This window comes from Ovis canadensis, chromosome 6, assembly GCF_042477335.2.
Source record: "Ovis canadensis isolate MfBH-ARS-UI-01 breed Bighorn chromosome 6, ARS-UI_OviCan_v2, whole genome shotgun sequence".
NCBI classification, from domain to species: domain Eukaryota; kingdom Metazoa; phylum Chordata; class Mammalia; order Artiodactyla; family Bovidae; genus Ovis; species Ovis canadensis.
The window spans coordinates 101,939,183-101,945,559 of record NC_091250.1 but is presented as its reverse complement, the minus strand read 5'-3'; the positions used below and the strand labels follow the sequence as shown (position 1 = coordinate 101,945,559).

General features: G+C 40.6%; 1 non-coding gene across 1 annotated transcript; it reads left to right on the top strand.

The window, feature by feature from the left end:
• Positions 1 to 5,537: 5,537 nt before the first annotated feature.
• On the top strand, positions 5,538 to 5,609 carry TRNAH-GUG (transfer RNA histidin (anticodon GUG)). Its single transcript has one exon. It is a non-coding gene; the product is annotated as a tRNA-His (tRNA).
• The last annotated feature ends 768 nt before the right edge of the window (positions 5,610 to 6,377 follow it).

Here is a 6,377-nt window from a genome sequence, read left to right as displayed (position 1 = left end):
CCTATAGTGTTTTTATTTTAACAGTCAATGCATCCTTTCTCTGAATCAGAAGACACGCAAGATTATGAAAAAAATCACTATGGGTCTCCAGTAGAATACAACATTGTTAATTTCTAAACTCTAGGTCAATTGATATATGTTTTCTTATTCTTTGGAGAAAAGACTAGGAGTTTCCTAGCCCCTTGTTTAATAATTTTGATTTTTCAGAATCAAAGCTATATTTAGTGTAACATTTCTATAAATTATACAAAAGTGGAAGAATCTTGAAACTTTTTAAGAATTTGTTGGGTTGGGGTGGCATTTAGAATCTCAGTTTCTAGAGGGAACGATCATTAACGCATACATACACACAGGTATGTATGTATCATGGCAAATAGAAGGGGAAAAAGTGGAAACAGTGACATTTTATTTTCTTGGGCTCCGTAATCACTGTAGATGGTGAATGCAGCCATGAAATTAAAAGAAACTTACTCCTAGGAAGGAAAGCTGTGATAAATCTAGACAGCATTTTAAAAAGGAGAGACATCACTTTGCCAACAAAAGTCCAGATAGTCAAAGCTATGCTTTTTCCAGTAGTCATGTACAGATGTTAGAGTTGAACCACAAAGAAGACTGAGTGCCAAAGAACTGATGGTTTTGAACTGTGGTGTTGGAGAAGACTCTTGAGAGTCCCTTGGACAGCAAGGAGATCAAATACTAAAGGAATCAGCCCTGAATATTCATTGCAAGGACTGATGCTGAAGCAGAAGCTCCAATACTTCGGATACCTGATGTGAAGAGCTGACTCATTGGAAAAGCCCCTGCTGCTGGGAAAGATTGAGGGCAGAAGGAGAAGGAGAGGACAGAGTTGAAATGGTTGGATGGCATCACTGACTCAATGGACATGAGTCTGAGCCAACTCCAAGAGATAGTCAAAAGACAGGGAAGCCTGGAATACTGCAGTCCATGGGTTGCAAAGAGCTGGACATGACTTAGCAACTGAACAAAAACACACATTAATACATTCACACACATACATACACATTTATTATCATTAGTTTTTTTCTGAACCATCTGAGATCAAGTTGTAGATATAATCATCCTTCAATATGCCTATGTCTATTTCTTAAAAATAAGAGCACTTTCTTGTTAACTACACTATTCAAATTCAATATTGACACAGTGCTATTATTCAGTTCATATGGTACATTAACATACATCCAAAATTTTTCATCACAGGGTTTTTAGTTCTTACCTTCTTGTCCTAGATCCAATCTGGGATAACATACTCCATTTTATTGTCAGATTTGGAGATTTCCTTCAGTCTCAACAGTTGCTATGCATATTTCTGTGTTTCATGACCTTTGCAGTTTTAGAGTATAGACTTTTAATATCTCCCAATCATGCCCATCTCAACACTCAGGACATACAGAAAAATTGTGGATCTCTCAGTACATCACGCCAGAGGGCATGTAATGCCCAGCCTCTTCCACACTGTTGCTATCAAACTTGATCATTTTTTAAAACTGGTGTCTGCCCTGTTTCTCTACCATAACATCACCTTTTATGTCTTTGCAACTGATTAGCACTTTGTGGTATTAATAATTCATTCTTTTGCATTTAGCATCCATTAATCATTTAGCCTTAATCCTTCACCACTAAATTAATTGCAAATTCTGTCAATAGTTTCTATTTCTATCATTTTTAGCTTGTTGAATGGCACTACATTATAATAAAGTAATTTCCCCCTCATTTATTCATTCATGTCAATATGAACTCACGACTGCTTATTTAATTCGACACTGGGCTTCCCCAAAGGATCAGTGAGTAAAGAATCTGCCTTCCATGCAGAGATGGGGTTTGATCTCTAGGTCAGGAAGAGATTCTCTGGAGAAGGGAATGAGAACCCTTTCCAGAATTCTTTCCTGAAAAATCCTATGGAAAGAGGAGCCTGGTGGGCTATACTTCAAAGGGGTGCAAGGAGTTGGACAATATATATACGATTACAATCCAGATACAATCAAACTCCATGAAGGCAGGGACTTTGTTTTATTCATAGAATAATACAAAGTCCATAGAACTGAAACTTGTGTACAGTATATAATCATGAATATTAGATAAATGAATGAATAAATATCTACCTAGGTACATATGTATATATCTATTATTAGCAAGAGTTTAAAAAATAAATTCTTTATTCTTACCAATGAAAATGTTATTTTTTTCATTTCTATCAACTTGTGAAACCATTGAATGTTAATTTCAACTGAATTATCAATTGGTGGTTTACTTGCTCAGTCATGTCCGATTCTTGTAACCCCAAGGACTGTAGCCCGCCAGGCTCCTCTGTCCATGGAATTTCCCAGGCAAGAATAATGGAGTGAGTTACCATTTCCTTCTCCAGGGGATCTTCCCAATCCAGGGACTGAAGCCAGATCTCCTGCACTGCCAGCAGATTCTTTAATGACTGAACCACCAGGAAATTATCAAGTACTTTTGTCCAAATCTCTAAATATTAAGACCAAAGTTATCCATAAAGGGAAAGATTTATTGTACATATTTTAGAACAACTATCCATAGGAAAAATTTCAAGCCGGTCTTCAAGTTAGCAATGATTTTAGGAAAAGGTCTATAAGAAGCAATTATGTTAGCAAGCTTTACTAAACAAACCAAGCAATTTGAAATCTTTCATTACTTAACAATAATAGAGGGCCAGTTCTTGTTCATGTTACTTTTGGACTGCCACACTTCTCCAGGCTTTAAACAGGCTGAGACTCTGACATTTGTTTTTTTTTTTTTTTAATTCTAAGACCCAAGCTGACAAAGCTGTCCCTGTGGGGTACATGTTCATTCTTAAGCTAGACACAATAAAGAATAAGAGCACCACTGTAAAATGCAGTGTCTCTTACAATGTCATTGGTGTGTTATCACCTCTAAGTTCAGTTCAGTTCAGTTGCTCAGTCGTGTCCGACTCTTTGCGACCCCATGAATTGCAGCATGCCAGGCCTCCCTGTCCATCACCAGCTCCCGCAGTTCACTCAAACTCACGTCCATCGAGTCGGTGATGCCATCCAGCCATCTCATCCTCTGTCATCCCCTTCTCCTCCTGCCCCCAATCCCTCCCAGCATCAGAGTCTTTTCCAATCAGTCAACTCTTCACATGAGTTGGCCAAAGTACTGGAGTTTCAGCTTTAGTATCATTCCTTCCAAAGAAATCCCAGGGCTGATCTCCTTCAGAATGGACTGGTTGGATCTCCTTGCAGTCCAAGGGACTCTCAAGAGTCTTCTCCAACACCACAGTTCAAAAGCATCAATTCTTCAGCGCTCAGCTTTCTTCACAGTCCAACTCTCGCATTCATACATGACTTCTGGATAAACCATAGCCTTGACTAGACGGACCTTTGTTGGCAAAGTAATGTCTCTGCTTTTGAATATGCTGTCTAGGTTGGTCATAACTTTCCTTCCAGCGAGTAGGCGTCTTTTAATTTCATGGCTTCAATCACCATCTGCAGTGATTTTGGAGCCCCAAAATATAAAGTTATCACTTCTACTCACATTTTTAATTGGCCAAAGATACCATGAACAAATCCAAACTTACTGGGCAGGAAAGCATATACTCCTTTCATAGGCAAGTTCAGTTCAGTCACTCCGTTGTGTCTGACTCTTTGTGACCCCATGGACTGCAGTGCTGGGAGCCAGCATGGGGAATCCCGCCCATGGCAAAGGTCATGAGGAAGGGGGCCTGGCAAAAAGCAAAGGCTGAGATCAGGCCTCAGGGGTACCCCTGGATTTTTCTGAATATCTACCCACAAAACCAGAGTCTGCCTGCTTTATTGTACTGTGCTTTCCCCTCTTCTGACAGTACAGGGGGCTATCCCCAACCACCTTTCTCTGGAAAGAGTTAACTTATAGCTCCAGTTAACAGTCTCCTGCATATAAAAGGAGTGTCTCAGTTCAAACCCCTCTGATGGCTCTCTAACTTGCCCGACAGTTAGAGACTTTTACAACTTGTGGTTGTTTGCAGCCCCTCAACTGTGAAAGGCACACAGCTTAAAACATCTTAAAGATATAGAGCCTTTTCTAAAGAGCTAAGAATTATATTGGTAATGGGTTTTCATCGTTGAGTCAATGACTGCTGCCAGGCCTCCATATTCTTTATCTGTTAGGCACCTGCAGGATATTAATCAATGTAATTGGGATATAGAAAAAGGAGTATAGTAGTTTTGATGTTAGCAACACTAGACTTTTGAGTTAGTGAACTTTCTCTTTGTTATAAATCACTGTACTCCTCTTTCCTTGTTATAAATTGTTATGTCCTTGCTATATAAGAATGTAACCTTAATTAGTGCTTTCTGAGAGTGGCACCAGACTTTAGTAAGAACAACACTTTTAAGGCAAATAAGTTTTCTGGTTGAAGGACCCTTATCAGAAAAGGGCCATAAAATGCTAATAGGCCTCCTGGCCAGAAGATGATGCAAATCACCTAAGACTTGTGTATACAGCTAGGTATGCAGAGGAAAAGCCTGGTCTCGATAAAAGTCAGGGCTGCTGACGCTGCATAACTTTGTATTATCCATTGATCTCTATGTACAACCAAAAGTATAAAAAGCTTTCCTGGACAATAAAGGATGGACCAGTTTTTCAGACCAGCTTCTCGAACTGGTTTCTTGGAAATCTGGCTCCCCGCCATGTCAACTCTCTCTCTCTCTCTCTTTCTCCCTCTCCCTCCCTCTCCTTTTCAGGCTGATCCCTTGGTATGCGGAAGCTCACTGAGCCTACTTACTTGCCCTGGCTTCTAAGACCCATACAAAAGGGAGCCCAAGGGGGGCACCCTCCACTATTCAAGCGGGCACCGGTGGCCTAACATAGATGGTGCAAGTTCCTTATCTTGGAACTTTATTGGTTTTCCACATAAACCAAGTTATTCAGCCTCTTTTCTCCGCTAATTTCCTACTACACTATTCTTTCCTAATCTCTTTATATTTCTAATTAAATAGTCCTTTCCAAGACGCCGACTCTGTCCCCACTTCAAATTCCCTGGATCCACCAGGGCTGGACCCTGCACCGCAGCACGCCAGGACTCCCTGTCCATCACCAACTCCCAGAGTTTACTCAAACTCATGTCCATTGAGTCAGTGATGCCATCCAACCATCTCATCCTCTGTCGTCCCTTTTTCCTCCTGCCTTCAATCTTTCCCAACGTCAGGGTCTTTTCAAATGAGTCAGCTCTTCACATCAGGTGGCCAAAGTATTGGAGTTTCAACTTCAGCATCAGTTCTTCCAATGAATATTCAGGGCCGATTTCCTTTAGGATGGACTGATTGGATCTCCTGCAGTCCAAGGGACTCTCAAGAGTCTTCTCCAACACCACAGTTCAAAAGCATCAATTCCTCAGTGCTCAGCTTTCTTTATAGTCCAACTCTCACATCCATATATAACTACTGGAAAAGCCATAGCTTTGAGTAGACGGGCCTTTGTTGACAAAGTGAAGGTCAATTAATATTTACCAAGATTAATATCAGCTACCTTTTTGTAGTTGAGGTTCCTGGGTGGGAACTTCCCTTCTGGCTCAGATGGTAAAGCATCTGCCTGTGATGCGGGAGACCCAGGTTCGATCCCTGGGTTGGGAAGATCTCCTGGAGAAGGAAATGGCAACCCACTCCGGTATTCTTGCCTGAGAATCTCACGGATGGAGAAGCCTGGTAGTCCATGGGGTCACAAAGAGTCAGACATGACTGAGTGACTTCACTTTCACCTTTTTTGTAGTCATTTGTAATCAGAACTATTAGCGTCTGTTTGATATTTGACAGGAATAACTGAATTATCAAGAGTTCAAGAACTATCTAGTTTTATTCTTAACCCCTTGCCATCCCTAAAATGTGCTCATTCATTTTCTTGATAAGAAAATGCTGAAAATATCACATAGTGCTTGCATTAAGGCCTCTTGGGACTGTTTGGCCCAAAATGTCAGAATCATTTGTGACTCTTGGGCCATGGTGAAAATATCATATTTATCTGAAAAAAAGTGAAAGTGAAAGTCATTCAGTCGTGTCCGACTCTTTCTGACACCATGGACTATACAGTCCATGGAATCCTCCAGGACAGAATACTGGAGTGGGTAGCCTTTCCCTTTTCCAGGGGATCTTCCCAACCCAGGGATCGAATCCAGGTCTCTTGCATTGCAGGCTGATTCTTTACCAGCTGAGTCACAAGGGAAGCACATTATAAATCATTCTTCTTGCTTATCTATTTCATACTAGAACTTTGTATCTCAAACCCACAATTCTATCTTGCCCTTCCCCTCCTCCCTATCCTGACTATAACCACTAGTTTGTTCTCATTACACATTGCACAGTTCTGGGAAATATAGCCATTGTTTTATAATAACTTTAAATGGA